We start from the raw sequence: 13,283 nt of genomic DNA, 5'->3' as shown, positions 1-13,283 counted from the left end.
TTCAAAGGCCTGAGAAGGGCCTCTTGTAGTCGGCTTCTCTCATCTTCATTGCTCCCTGGCCAAATGGGTGAATCTCCAAAGAGAAGGCATCATCTCCGAAAAGGCAGGTGACGCATATGGGAAAAGAGCCTAAGACGCCTATTGAAAGAACAAAGTCTTACTTCACGAAATGGGTTTCCCAGACACTATACCTGGCTGTTTGTTCAGCCCAGACGGTGGAGATTTTCCCATTCGCTGTGCTTCCAGGGTCCATATAGAGGGTCTCCAGTTCCAACCGGACGCCGGCAGCACATTGCCTGATCTCACATTCAAGTTATTGAAAGGAGCAGGTGTAAACTACTGTGTATGAAGCCAATTGCTTGACCAAAAACTTGCAGAAAGGATTTTTAGTTTTCCCCTCAGGGTAAAGCCTCTGTTTTACCTCTCAGGGTAAAGTCCCGTTGCAGTGTCTTCTGCATCCTCTTTCCCTAAATGCTAAGAAGAAGCTACATGAAACCAAGGATGCCTGAGGCCCAACCTCTGAGCATGGAGCGCTTGTCAGGACCCTGTATTTGGACTGAACGAGTGTCAAATGCCACCTAATGCACATTCACAGGACAAGCTGGCATCTCCCCAGATCAGAATCAGAGGTCGCTATTGCAATGGGCATAGTAATAGATTTCAGTTTAGAGAGTTAAAAATAATAATAAAAATAAAAGCCAGCCCTTGCATTTCTAGATGCCCACTTCTACTGTCTTCCCTGTGCAGAAAGCAGGTAGCGTCCCCCTTGCAGGTTGAAGGAAATCCAGGCATTGGGATGAAGCAGAGCCTCGCCTTGTCAGTAAGAGGAAAGGAGCCTCCAATTTCTCTGCACCTAAGCGGGCGCAGGAGGGAAAAGATTGGAGACGTTTCCGTTCAAGAAGGAGAGAGAGGAACAGAAGAAAGGCAGGACGGGCAGAGCCATGCTGGCAGCCAAGGAGGAGAGGGGAGAAGGCGGCAGGACCCTTCAAAGAGGCTGAAACAGGGAGAGAATAGCAGATCCAAGGCAAACTAGAAGGTCTGCCTCCATTTCGGGTCGGAAGTCTGCTAAGTTAGTTAAAGAAAGTCATCCTTAGGCATTGGGAAAATTCAATTTTCATCACAGGTCCTGATGACATTTCCTTTAAACGCCAGATTCAATAGCGAGATACACCTTCAGGGGGAAAATATTCTCTACAGTAAGAAGGTGAGATAAGGAAGCAGGTTAAAAGCTCTTTTTCCTGCTATGCAAATATTCTCCAGTAACACTAACAAGATAAATATATTTCTGAGAGACCTAGTTTCCTCAGTCACAGGTTTATTTCTGCAGGTTTCTCTTCACTCTTTGCCTCTAAACTGAACACTTTGTGGCTGAAATTTTTAAAGCTGCTTTCCTCCCACGGAAAAGCCTGTGTTCAATGTTCAAAACTAAAAGGGGGTTGCGGATTGAGGTGGTGATGGAGTCCCCTGTTGGTGGCCACAACTGTGGGTGAACAGGAAATGTCCTGCGGAAGTCCCCCAAGGACTTATGGAGGAGTGAATGTCACTTCACCCACGCCTTCTTTCCAGGTGGGCAAGAAGACTGTGGCCAAGACAAAGACGGACATTAGAAGGTCACCCAACCGAGGACAATACCTGATTACCCGTCCTCCGGTCCCTCAACCTTCTCACCATGCCACGAGTCAACAACAGTGGAGATACCTGGTCATGTCCTGTTGGAAAATGTCCAGCTCTGAGCAAACCACTCAGAACTGAGATTGCCTACTCCCTCCCAGAGTCTCAAAGTTCTCATCCACAAAAGGGAAATACTCATTCCTTGCTGGCCAGGTACTTGTGAAGGGGAATCAGACGTCACTGGTAGTAAAATGCCAGGCACATGGCAAGGGCCGGTTCCCCATTCCCCGCTGTATTTGTTTCTTATAGCTGCTGGGATGGGCCACCACACATCGAGTGGCTCCAAGCCGCACAGATATAGCATCTGCAAGTTCCAGAGCTCAGAGCTGTGCAATGAGGTTCACTCGGCTGAAGTGAAGTTGTTGGCAGGGCTCCGCATGGGGGGAATCCATGGCTTTGTCTTCTCCGGCTTCCAGAGGCTGCTTGAATTCCTTGGCTCATGGCCCCTTGCATCTTCAATGTCAGTAGTGTAATATCTTCAGATCTCTCTCCATCTGTCTGTCCTCTCTTGTTCCATTATACATCTCCTTTCCTCAAACTCTGGCCCTCCTCCCTCCCTCGTATGAGCACCTCTGTGATTAACACTGAGATCCACCCAGATAACCCAGGATGATCTCCCCATCTGGAGATCCTTAACTTAATCTCAATTGCACAGTCCTTTTTGCCACATAACGGAGCATATCCATGGGTTCCAGACATGAGGATGCAGACATATTTGGGGGGGGGGCTCATTATTCAGCCCCCCACAGCGGTTGTTATTAGTATCAGGCTGTTGACTTTATCCAAGCAGTACGACTCAAATCTCAGTTCAATATGCCAGGGTTATTTTTCAGATTTCTATTTTCAAATGTTATCTCTATAACATCTCAATGGTATTATTACTTTTTCGATCTATTAGCCATCTAAAACTGACAGCTCTATTAGTGGTCCGCATGCAACACTTCGGGGGTCTATCCATAGTAACTGTTGCTGTTCACAGGGCAGAGAACTGTCCATAGTCCAGAGCCTTGGCCCCCATACTCTTCAAATTAGAAGAAAGAGGTTGGATGATGAAGAAATGGAAACAAGTAGACTGGGGTAGAGAAAGCAGCAGAACCGAGAGAGTTCTTATCAAAAGCCAATGACTTGGTCACAAACAATCAGAAGTTCCATGTTGCCCCTCCCCTCCCAATCGCTTAGCTGACCTACAGGAGTTTCTAATAAAGGACTGTAATAACTCGCCACTGATGTCCTCCCACATTGAGCTTGGGGAAGAGAAAATTAGCTCTGCCAGAGAGTTTCCCTGAAATTCTCTCTCCCTGCTCTATCTTCAGCCTTCATGCCGGCTGCCCCTTCCACAGATAATTTCCAAAGGAAAGCCTCAAACCCAAAGAAAGCGAAGGCATGTTGCTGGGGTCCATTTTCCCTTGGAGGGGGAGTTAGCCCACCCACCATACTTCCTGATTTCTGTTCAGAGCCATAACTAAGTGGGCCATCTAACCTATTCCCCCCCCAAAAGGAAAATCTATATCATAAACAGAAGAACGAAGCATAAAGGCAACCCTAAGTTTTGGAATCCAGGGAACAAATAGGCTTTGTGTTAACAGTCTCTTCCCTTAAACAAAGATTTGACTCTATTTTTTTTCCCATAAAGAGTCAGAGAATAAGTGCTTTCGACTTCGCAGTTCGTGTGGCCTCCCTCACAACCACTCAGCGGTGGGGTTGCAGCCCAAAAGCAGTCATAGACAATATGTCAACCACTGGGGTGGCTGTAGTCCAATAAAATTTTATTTACAGAAACACGCAGCCTATGGATTTCGCCTGCAGGCTATTATCTGCCCATTCCTACTTTAAACTTTCCCAGTACTTGGGGTGAGAAGAGGAGATCCATGCTGAAGAGGAATGAGGACAACCATTGGCCTCCCCAGGAGCCACAAGAAGTGAGTGAAAACCTGGGCAGATTTCATTCTTCTCCTCCTAGCTCAGGGCTGGCCCCAGGCAAAGTTATAAAGCAGGAGCATCTCGCTTCCACCTCCTGTTCCAGCCTTGGAATCACACTGTGCTCCCTGATGCCCATGGAGTTTTACTCTCAGAAGAGCCTAAGAGTTCATGTCTACCCCGAAGGAAGAATCCTGTCTATCAGGTGGCCACTTAGCCACAGTGCAGACACCACCAGCCACGGGGTCTCATTGTTCCGGGGGGTGGCTTATTTCAAGCAATCGGGATATGCCCTCAAAGAAAGAGTTGAGACTTTGGAGGAAAAAGAAACCCAAATAAAATCCTGGGTTTGGAACTGCACCCCCTTGTCACTTGATCCAACTGCTTAACCTGGGGACCTCAACCCTTTCACCAGCTTAGGCCTGACAAAATATCTTTTTTTTTTTTAAGATTTTATTTATTTATTTGTCAGAGAGAGAGAGAGGTGCCCAAGCAGGGGGAGCAGCAGGCAGAGGCAGAGGGAGAAGCACACACTCCGCTGAGCAAGGAGCCCAATGCAGGACTCGATCCCAGGATCCTGGGATCATGACCTGAGCTGAAGGCAGACGCTTAACCGACAGAGCCACCCAGGCGTCCCGGCCTGACAAAATATCTGAACCATAACGACTTACCCCCAAATCAACTACTACTCTCTAGGGCTACTGAAATTTGAATTAAAAAAGAACAACAAAACTATGAGTCGTTCTCAGCATTTGACAAAGTGATTCTAACACTCACGTGAAACATTAAGAGATCGGTCATTGCCAGGGCAAGGGGAATAGAAGTTCTATCCTACCAGGTATCAAGAATTGGGATAAACCTTGATTATGTGTACAATTCACTGAATCTGAGATGCCAATGATTGTAAGACACAGACTATTCTACACATCGTTAAGACGGAAAAAATGGTATGACATTGCAGGGATAGTAATATGCAGCACGATTTCAGAGGGGGCAAATATGACGGTAGAAAGCGCATCTTAGAATCAACAACATATAGGTAAAAACAGTGTGGAAGACAAATAAAATTAGATCCCCAGTTCCCATCATATAAAATGTTCTATTCTGAATGGATTAAAGGCCGATAGGCAAAAAGAAAATCTTTAAAATGGTCTGTATGACAACAAAATAAAATACCAAAAGAAAAGTTGAAATACAAGCCACAGCTGGGAGAAGAGATCTGCAACACATAAAACCAAGAGTGGATTTCCCCCCAGAATATAAAGAAGTCCTACAGATCAATAAGAAAAGATGAACAACCCAACACGAGTGGAGGCAATTTACAGAGGAGGAAGCCTGAGTGGCCAGTAAATTGGTGGAAAGGAGCTCACGCTGCTACATAAGCAGAAAAATGCAGATGGAAACAAGATACCCACCCCTCTGAGAGGCAAAGTAACAGCAAGGGTCAGCAAGGGTGTGCAGAAATGCAGGCTCAGGGGCTGGTGAGAGTAGAAACTGCATGTTACTTTGCAGACAAATCTAGCAGTGCCTAGAATATTCGAAGATGTTCATTGCTCACATCCCAGCATCTAGTGCTTCTGGAACTAGACTCAGGAGAAGCTCCTGATGATGCACGTGTAGGATCAGGTACAAAGATGTCTGATGTTAGCATTGCCTCCCTGTCTCCACCACGAGGAGAATGAATGCATGGGCTACGTTCCAATGATAGTGTAGCATACGGCTGTCCAAAGGAATGCATCTAACCTCCCGTGGTGATGGTGGCACAACGCGGTGATATAACTTAAAATAGTTACGATGGAAAATTGAAGGTGATGTGTATTTTACCACAATGAAGAAAATCTGGGGCGAGAAAAATGATCCATGGAGAAATGGCCTAGAAGGAACGTAAAAGAGGAGCTGGGGCATCTTGTACTGCCAGAAGGTAAGGAAGTGCGCCAAAAAAATGCAAGGAGGGGGCAGTGGCAACAGCACAAAGGACTCAACTTCCAAGAGCTCCTGGTGGGCGAAGCTGGAACGATTGGGACCACAAAATAAATCCCGTCGTAGTGGATTGTAACGCAAAGCATGAAAGAAATATGCATGACTCCGTACAGATCTAAATAAATGGTTGAATAAATACATAAATGGGAGAGAAGAGAAAAATTTGCATGGTGGAAGAATTCTATTGAATATCGACCCCCACCTCTCGAGGAGATGGAGTTTAAAACCCTCACCTCTTGAGTGTAGACTGGACCTACTGACTTGCCTCCAAGCAACAGAGCACGGAAAGCGGAAAGTGGTAACTGTACCACAGAGAAACCTGACAGACGCCCCCTGCACCAAGTGAATCAGGTCAACATCACCAGAGAGGTCATGCAGATGTCACAAACGCCCTGACATGAGGGGATGAGAACGGCAGTTCACCTCTGTGGTCTTTCCCAAAGCCCATAGCCCCAGTGTAATGAGAACACATCAGACAAACCCAGACTGGGGGACATTCTACAGGACACCTGCATAGTACCCCTCAAGACCGTCAGGGTCATGAATGGGGGTGCCTGGGTGGCTCAGTTAGGCATCTGACTCTTGATTTCAGCTCAGGTCATGATCTCAGGGTCGTGAGATCAGAGCCCTGCATCAATCAGGCTCTGCGTTCAGCAGGGAGTCTGCTTGAGATTCTCTCTCCCTCTCCCTGCACCCTCCCCTTGAGCTTGTATGTGCTCTTTCTCTCTCTCAAATAAATAAATAAAATCTTAAAAAAAAAAAAAAAAAGACTGTCAGGGTCATGAAAAACAGGGAAGGAGAAACTGTCCGAACCAGGAGGACATTGAAATGTGACAGTTAAACACAATGTGATGTCCTGGATTGGATCCCGGGACAGAAGGGAACATTGATAGAAAAAACAGGGCTATCCAAATAAAGTCTGGAGTTTAGTTAATCATAGTGTGCCAGCGTGATTTCTTTAGTTCTAACCAGGCACCATAGCAATGTAAGATGTTAATAATGGGGAAACACGAGTGAGGAGTATATGGGAACTACTCTGTATCCTATCTTCTCAACTTTTCTGTAAATCTAAAATTAGTCCAAAATTTTATTTAAAAAATGTACTAAATTAAGAGAAATAACATGGCTAAGCTGTAAAGCCATGAATATAGTAGGATCCCATTTACATAAATATCTAAAAACTCAAAAATATCATTTAATATTGCGGGCTCCATAGTCAAGCCATGACAATATAAAAACAAAAACAAAAAAAAAACGTGAAAGGAGAGAAACAGTAGACAAGTTCAGGATCCTGACTATGACAGAGGAAAGAATTGAAAGGGGATGTGTAAAAGCTAACTTTAGAAAAAATATGTGAACAGCTGTCAAAATTTGTATGGCAGGTGTATGCATATGAGTGTTTATTGTTTTATTCTCTGTACTCTTGTGCATACGTAGGATATTCCAGAATTTTAAAAAAATATATACGTATTTAAAAAGCCAAAAGAGAAAAAAACCAGTACAAACTCCAGAACCCAGAGGTTCCAAGCGTGGGCCTGCTACCTACTCCCTGTGTGACGTTTCCAAGTCGGCTTCATCATCGGTTACGTAAGGAAATAACAGTCGCCGCAGCGTGGTGTCACTGTGTGGACTCAGTGAGATGATACACGTAAGGTCCTGAGCAGAGTGACAGGTAATAGATACCACGCATATAACATAGATACAATTTATACTAGCTAGCATATTTTTTTAAGATTTTATTTATTTATTTATTTATTAGACAGAGACAGAGACAACCAGCGAGAGAGGGAACACAAGCAGGGGGAGTGGGAGAGGAAGAAGAAGGCTCATAGCAGAGGAGCCTGACGTGGGGCTCGATCCCAGAACACCGGGATCATGCCCTGAGCTGAAGGCAGACGCTTAACCTCTGTGCCACCCAGGCGCCCCAGCATATTTATTTTTGACTCTCCTCAACCTTGAAGTATTTGATTCCTGGAGTGAGATTTTATCTCTTTCCTCCTAATGCCCCCCCCCCCCGGCCTCCCCCTGCACATCGGTCTCAATCACAAGTTCTAGAGAACATGTATGTATGCCTTCATTGAACAATACATATTGAACTACATGCAAAGGTAACATCTGGGTCTGGAGGATACACAGACAATAAGGCAAAGCTACAACTAATATGAACGTGCCTAACACCAAAGAGGTGATATGAAGGTAATGGAACCGCAGGAGAAGCGGGTTTCACTCGCTCTTCAGGAAAAAAGCCATGCTTTCCTAGTGCGAGGTGTAGGTGAGCCAGGTTTTGAGCAACGACTTGAAATTATTTAGGTGAAAACATTTAGACATTTCGTGTGCAGATAAAAGACCAAGAACTTTGTGATTCCACAAGGCTCCTGAGGGAGCAAGACACACAGGGAACAGAGAAGGGGACTCAGTTTTAGCAACATTTCACTAACAGACCCATCGGTGCTCTGATCTTAATGGCGAATGCATTGAAGCATTAGGCATGGCTCCTATGAGCAGGTCCTCAACTCTCCCTGGCCCTTTGGATCCAGGAAGAAGGAAACATCAAAGATGGACAATCCATTCCAAGGGTCCAGACCGTGGCAGGAGGCAGCCTGGGCGCGAGGACATTAACACCATCCCCTGGTGCAAAGAGCCCATCATCTGTCTTGCACTACAGCCAAGCATTCTTCCATTTAAAAAAAAATGCTTCGGGGGTAGAGGCAGAGGCAGGCTTGCTGTATGGAGAAGGGCGTCTTTTCCTCCTCCTACGGAATGAAGCCAACTACAAGAGTGTCTGGTTTTTGAAAAGGTTGAGGTCGCTTCTTACAGAAGCCACAGTCTCATCCTGTTAGCCTCTGGCCCCTTCCAGCTTCCTCTAGACCTCTCCTGTGCAATCCCCGGACACCAGGAATGAGAAACATCACAGCTTCCAGGAGCCATGCAAAAGATAATCTTGCTCTTTCATGATCAAAGGGATATGACGCTCCAAACAGAAAGCCCTGGGGTAGGGGAGGAATTTCCAAAGCAAAGATGTCTGCCCCCTCCCTCCCTTCCTCCCTCCAAGAACCCTCTGCCATTTGCACCAACTAAGCCGTGTTCACCTGCCTTGGGATCCTCACCACCTGCTCTTCTCGCTCATTGGTACTGGGGGCTTTCTCCAAAGCCCACTCCACCTTTGTTTTTATATCTCTTTTTAAAAAACTACTCTTTGATTATGGTTATTTTATCTGAGGTCACTGCTCAGTCAACTGTTAAATAAATTGCAAATTCCACAAAACACAGCCAGCAGAGCTATTTCTAACTGTAATGCCACAACTTCGAGCAAAATTACATCTGGCTACAATAGGATTCATATGCATAAATTATACCGCCTCTGATTATCTTAAAGAAAATTCAGCTATTAAACTTATTTTATAGGCACAGAACCAGGGGGAGTGCCAGAAAGAATCCGTATATCCTAAAAGTCACGGGGAAGGCAGAAAGAAACAAAACATAATTGGCAAACCTTATCCGCCTGCAGTTCTGTCTAATGGGCTCTGTCTCTCCTGATTTTCCATCACCACCCACCACTGACATACACACCACAGCAGGGGAAATAAGGGGGGACGGGAGGGCGGGGTGGCATCAGGCTGCATGTGGTTAGGACAGATTGAGGATGTTTCCCAGCACCGCACGTGCCCCCCAGAGGGGAAAGGCACTCTGGGTGTCCGTCAACAGGAAACTCAGATTTAGCGCACTCGTAAATCCAAACCCTGCCCAGGAGGATGGACAAGATGGCTTCGGAAGCTGGTAAAGCATCTCTGCACTAAGAGTCTACCGTGTTGTGCTGCAGCTCACTCTACAAAGTTGTCTTTCCCAGATACGATGTTTTCACGGTCACAAGAACAGTAACAATTAAGCGATGAAGCGTTTACTCTTGAGTATTTATTGCGTGCCACCTATAACCCACTTAACCCCGCTGGGGTAGGAATGGCTACCCTGTGCCTTTTATACATGAGGATACTGAGGCACAGGGAAATGTACACTCCCAAGGACATTCATTTGGGGAAGGACAGAGCCAGGGCTTGGACCCAGAGAGTCTGAGCCTGGAGCTTGTGGTCTTAAGCACCATGTGGTTCCACGTCCATCAGGATTATTAGAGTGTTAAGGATTCTGAGCCCCCACCAGAGCTCTGAGTATAACATTATCAGTTAACCCTAACCCTTGATCCTCGGTACTTTTGTCTGGGATTTGAGATTAGGTCAGGAGTGGACAGCTGATCGCAGCTGAGCTCGTCAGATGATTTCTCCTGGAAATTCAGGATGGGACCCCTGCCCTGGTTGGTTGGCAGCAGGGTGCCATTTTGAGACCATCATGAAGGGTCATTTAATGGCACAGAAAGGAAACAGTTCATCTTCTAAGAAAGGAGAATAAAGGAGATGAAATAGAATAAAAACAAGAGAGAGACTCAGCAGAGAGCCTGTTTCTCCCTCTGCCTGCCGCTCCCCCTGCTTGTGCTCGCTCTAACAAATAAATAAAGTCTTAGAAAGGAAGGGAGGGAGGGAGGGAGGAAGGACGGATGGACAAGAGAGAGAGAAAGAGAGAGAGCCCAAGCAAGTGAGCTTTTCATTTCCCAAAGCCAGTAAGTCATGGTGACACTTTTTGCTCCTTGACTTCCATCCATAGAAGCGCCCTAATCCTAACTTTTCTGGCAAGGCTCTCTTGCCTGAAGCTCACTCCATGGGCTTTGTATGACCGAGCCAATCCTGAAATAGCACTAGAAGGTGCTGGGCATTGTGCCCAATGCTGATGGCATTAATGCACACAATTCTCAGCAAACTCTTCAAAGATTCATCCATCCTATCATTGTCCCCATTTCTAAGATGAGGACATTCAGAGAGCTGAAGTAACTCACATACATTCACAGCGTGGCAAAGCCCGAGTTTGAAGCCCCACGGTGAGACGGCAGAGCCTGCCCTCCATAACTCCACGTTCCCCTTCTCCTGGTCTCCGCGGAAGGAAGGGCAGTCCTATTTTACACCTGTCAGTTGTCCTGCTGCACCCCTTTCTCCCCTGCCATCCGCACCTTTCTCTGCCTCTGTCTCTCTCCCACTCTTCAAGAATATTAAAGATGATAAATCTAAGTTGAAAACATGCATTTCTTTTGTGAGACGGTAGACTTTATCCCTTTTTGTAGAGACAGACACGACAATTTATAAACTCTGACACTGCTCTGATGGAATGGAATCAGGCCTTTTCAACCACCTCGTGGTGGACAGCTCATCACCCCTTTCTCTGACCTCTAGTATGTGATTTAGGAGGAAATTGGGTCGGGAGGGGGAACCCTCTAGTGGGTGATTAGAAAACCTCTCTCTCAAATTCTGTAAGCAGTGGATTAGATTTTATCATCCCTCATCCACCGCCTCCCCATGCTTCACTCCAGGGAGTGCGTCCTGGGTGAGGGAAGGCTAAGACTGTCAATTTGTTAGTTGAAAACAGTTTTAAAATCCATTTCTCCCTGTGAAATGTGTCAGCCACAGAGAAGTTTCTCTCTGCTTTGACGGAGCTGTATGTATGTCGTTTAAGATAACAATGAAAGATGCTCCAGGCGGGGGACTTGGGTGTCCTTCCGAGGGGCCATTGTGAAGTAGGAAGGTCTATTTCTCATTTTTCACTGTGTGAGCGCTCTCCTGCACCCCGGAATCCCCATCCCAACTGTCTGATGGATTTCACTTTGCAGAACGCGTGTGTGGCGGTTAACTTGGTGCGTCAGCTTGACTGGGTTAAGGGATGCCCACATGGCTGGTAAAACATTGTTTCTGGAGATGTCTTTGAGGGTGTCTCCCCTCACCGAGATTGGGGTTTGAATCAGTGAGGAAAGAAGATGGTGCTCTCCAGTGCAGGTGGGCGTTAGCCAATCCACTAAGGACTGGACAGAAGAAATAGACAGAGGAAGGGCAAATTTGCTCTCTCTGCTTGAGCTGAGACATCAGCTGTCTTTTCCTGCCCTCGGACAGAGGCGCCCCTGGTTTTGGAATGCTTGGACTCAGTGAATTATACCACCAGCTTTCATGATTCTCCAGCTCACAGACAGCAGATTCAGACTTCCTGGCCTCCACAAGCATGTGAACCAATTGGTTTTTTAGATACATCCCATTGGTTCTATTTCTCTGGGGAACCCTGACTAATACAGTGTATTTTTAGAAATACTGAAGTGACGTTTATCTATTTTCCTACAAACCATCCTAATAGTATTCCCTAAGAAGGGCCTAGGCATCTACAGTTTTCCCAGGAGAGAGGGTGTCTTGGAGGATGTCTGTCCTGGGGGCCCCTTGAAATACTCACTGTAGCGTACGAGTAAGTCTATGTACTCAGCCACCATCTAAGATATTTCACACGCATCGCCCCTGAATTTGCAACTTCTTAAGCAGGATGTGAGTATGGTCTTTCCAGCAAGAAACAGGCAAACCAACAGCCAATCACAAATACTCACAAAACCCAGCAGCTACGTACACCCGGTCTCCACCCGTCTCTTGAAGCTCCTCTGAGTCCCCAGAGAATCAGCCTCCAAGGGGCGTCCACTTGCCTCTTTCTCTCCCCCTCTTCTTCTATTATCCCAGTACCATATACCAAAGCCACGGGGGTCTTGGCCCTGGGAGAAGGTCCTTGCTGAGGACAGCAGTCCTCGAGAAGAGGGTGCTCCCGTCTCAGACGGTCCGCAGTGGCCATCGTGCCAGCAAACAAAGTTTCCCTTCTTCATAACCGACCACCTCTCCCCACATGACCTCATGCACTGTGATGCTAAAATAGCCTTCGTCCTCGCCACCCGCCTTGTCAGAAAGCAAGCTGTTCAGCACGTACCTATGCACGGGCACCATCTGCACCCCCTTTTTCTGGAGACGAGGCTCAGAGAGGCTCGAGGACTCGTTCCAGGTCCCAGAGCTAAACAGTCACAGTCTTGTGTGAGGCCAGGCTGTTGGCCTCCCAAGTAGGACACACAGTCGTTCGTTCACCATACATTAGGTGCCTACGATGTGCTAGCCTTGTGTCGGGAATACAGTGATTCATTTAAAATAAAAGTAGTCCTGCGCCACCACCCCACCCAGTGCTTGCAGACTAACAGAGTCAGATGACCACAGAACAATTAATCTTACACATCTAGAGAATGAAGAATGAAAGAATGAACGAACGAACGAATGAACAAACGTTCTCTGTAACAAGAATGTGTTTAAGAAGCAGTGAGAGCACAGAGGAAGGAACACAGTACTGCCCGGATACCAGGGCTCAGTAAATGCGATTTCCTTTTCTCCCGCAGACAGCCGAGGAGGCTTGACTGACTTGCTCAAGGTCACAGGTGCACCGAGTCCTGCCTGCCGCCCCAGGGCTCTTTCCTGTGTGTACCGCTTGGTCTTCTCAGTATGGAAAATGCTTTGGGGCCTTTTGCTTCCAAACTGATAATGAGAAGAGCCAAAGCTAATCCCTGGGAACAATCTCTATTGACAGAGAGTTTGCCTTAGAACTGGAGGGGGTCAAGGAAATAAATTAAAAGGCAAAGACACCACTTAAGGAAATGGTGAGATCAGCCGTGTTGATCAGAGTGGTGGGGAGAGGATGAGCGGTGTCAGCCCCCTGCCATGAGGGCAGGAGGGGCCGTGGAATGTGCAGCTAGCAGGCAGGAAGAGGCCTTGTCGGCAGCAGGTGGCCACCAGCCAGAGCCCAGGACCGGAGGTGGGGGGAGCAGGCGGCCT

General features: G+C 46.8%; 1 long non-coding RNA gene across 2 annotated transcripts in view; it reads right to left on the bottom strand.

The window, feature by feature from the left end:
* LOC103668572 overlaps positions 1–13,283 on the bottom strand; it is a 100,756-nt gene that overhangs the window by 26,622 nt on the left and 60,851 nt on the right. The gene's annotated exons all lie outside the window — the stretch shown is intronic.

The sequence above is a fragment of the Ursus maritimus genome, unplaced genomic scaffold (assembly GCF_017311325.1).
Source record: "Ursus maritimus isolate PB19 unplaced genomic scaffold, ASM1731132v1 scaffold_2, whole genome shotgun sequence".
Taxonomy (NCBI): domain Eukaryota; kingdom Metazoa; phylum Chordata; class Mammalia; order Carnivora; family Ursidae; genus Ursus; species Ursus maritimus.
Note: the sequence above shows the minus strand (reverse complement) of the source record. Positions and strands in the feature narration are given on the sequence as shown.